Below are 2,779 nucleotides of genomic sequence, written 5' to 3' on the forward strand. Positions count from 1 at the left end.
TCTAATGTTGACAGAATCAAACTTCAACCAAACGGTGCCACAAGATGAGGTAAAGGCCTTTTGCACTCACGCTGCATTCTAAACCAGAATGAGAGCCAGAGCGAGGGACGCCACATCTGGATCTCTCTCCTTGTGAAATTAGTTCAAAGACTCACAGCTCCTTGATTATTTAAACATTGTTCAAGCCAATTGAGGCGCCTTCTTTTCAGAGGGGATGGAACTGTATAAAAATACACCGCAGTCACTTCAACACCCCGGTAAGAGCAGGGAAAAGAGGGGGGAGCGGAAAAAAAAGAGAGAGGCTCCATACGGAGGACTTCTGTGGGCAGCGTGTGTTTGCTTTGAATCCTCTCAAGACATCACGTCGCTTCGGGGAGCCTTTTGACTTGCTCTTTACTCTTTGCGTGAGGCTTTGATGTGGTCTGGATGAGGGTTATGTAAATCAAACCCATAAAATACCGACTCGCACTCTAGATTTGAGCCTCTACAATGCTGTTGTGGCGTATGGAACATTAGAACAGATTGTAATGAATTACAAGCGAGCAAACCTCGCCCAAGACGAAAACCGAGACCGTTAGCGGCGCATAAAGATGCAGAAAGTTTGTGACACCGTTGTTTGTTTGTGTTAACGAGATGTGACGCCAGCTCCGTATCCGGCTGATTTCCAAAAGTACAAATTCGGTTGAACCGAAGTGGGCTATTTTAGAGCCAAGGTTCGAAAGTCTGTCGTTACTTCAATGTGGGAAAAGTTTGTCCTCTGTACTCCCCTGTCGCCTGATGCATTCCAGCTCGACAAGTAGGAGAGTGTGAGGGAGTGTGGTCTAAAAATGTGTATTAATGTGTAGTATGTTGACACAAGGGATTTAGAAACGTGAGAGTCAAGCCATCACTGTTCAAACAGGTCAGTGTCACTATCTCACACACACATAGAGCGCAGGAAGACTTCCTCCTCGGCCCTCTCTCTCTCCCTGCCTCGCTTGTATCAGAGGAATGGCATTCCTGAGCCATTTCATTGCAGAAGAGGAAGTGGGTCCGGGGCCAAAAATGATTAGGGGCTGGGGAAAACATAACATCCCCAGTGCCTGAGTGCTTTGGTGGGAGTTTTGTGGCCTGACACTGTGTCAAACACATGTGAGATAGCAGTCCCTACACTTAAGAGACCAGACCCAAGGCACTCTGGCTGCGGTACCTGACTCCCACCCTGAGAAAGCAGCCATAGTCTGAGCACTGGGGGATTCTACCCAAACAGGGAAGAATCAAAACTGTGCTGTTGATTTAGTAATAACAATATGTTGGATGTGTCTCAGTGTTTTACAGTACAAATGTGGTGTTATTGAGATATATTGGGCAATATGTAATTGCTAGGCAAGTATTCCTCCTCAAAAGGAGAAGAAAAAACGATATTGTCTTGAATACGCTCTGAACTGTGGAGATTAATTCAGTCTTTTGTTACTTTAACAAAACCTCAGTGCTATAAAAGTTGAAAATAACCTGCTCACAGATACAACATCTTACGTTTCCAAAGCCAAAACGACATCAGTCGAACGTAAACGCTTTGCATATACGTGATGGAATACCAGGAGCTCAAGCGATTTGACTTGTGTTTCCCGCGCAGTTTAGGATTATGCCCCATACAGATCCACTTGGCAGGATGTGTGCCTCGGTTATTAATATTCCACCAGAGCTTAGAGAAAATAAACTCCCTGTCAGAGTGTGTTGCCATAGCATCTGTGGCCGCCACAGAAGTCAAACTTTATTTGGCAGGTCCAAAATGGCTCCGCATGGCTCATTGTTCTCAATGGCTTCATTTTACAAAGAGGCCCCTTTTCAGTCAACGTCAAATTTCCGTTTATTTGCTCTCTACATTAATCATGTCTTTTATGAACAGAACATAACTTTTTTGTCTTGTTTTCTGAGAAGAGGAAGAAAGGCCAGCAAAACAGGAAGTTTCTTGCAGGGCATGAGACAAAGAATCAAGCATTTTTAGCAAATAAAATATAAAGCGGTGCTTTGCGGTCCCGCTGGTTTAAGCCTATTTTGCGCATTTCAAGCATGTCCATATTCTTCCTGCCTACCCAAACTGAGTAATGATAGATTAGGCATATTTACTGCAATCAATTAACTATTGATGATCTCGGAATATGAAATTTCCATGCAGAATCTCCCCATAGTATGGCACTGCAATTTTGTCCTATACAAAATAATCATACAGTAGTTTACATACACTACAGTTCAAAAGTTCAAACGCTTAGTAAAACATATTCAAATGGGAAATAATTATTTTAAATTGCAATATTTCATAATTTGTGATAAAAAAAAATGCAGACTTGGTGAGCATAACAGAAAAAAATCTTATCAACCCCAAACTTTTGAATGATAGTGTGTGCATGTACATGCATTGTATTAATGCTATATATGTACAGTTGTGGTTCTGTGCAGATAATTGGTCAAATAAGAAGGAAACAGCTACATCTGAAACAAAAGCAACACTTTCCATGATTTATTAATGTTGGAATGCATGCTGGAAACTGGGGTCCTCAGTACACAGGTCAATGCAGTTATTGTACAGTGAATTGTGCAACTGTAGACTGGGTTTTTTAAATGTACTGTTAGTTTCTTTGGATACTTAGTTTCACTGTATAACTATATACTGTATAATAGCATTCATAAATCAAAATGTAATTATTTATTATAAGTAAAGTATTATATAGTCAAATAAATATGCGAAGTAAGCTAAACAGCATGATGGTGAGAGGAGTGTCTCAGGCAGGCCAAATGT

This window comes from Sinocyclocheilus anshuiensis, unplaced genomic scaffold, assembly GCF_001515605.1.
Source record: "Sinocyclocheilus anshuiensis isolate Anshui unplaced genomic scaffold, SAMN03320099.WGS_v1.1 scaffold496, whole genome shotgun sequence".
Taxonomy (NCBI): Eukaryota; Metazoa; Chordata; class Actinopteri; order Cypriniformes; family Cyprinidae; genus Sinocyclocheilus; species Sinocyclocheilus anshuiensis.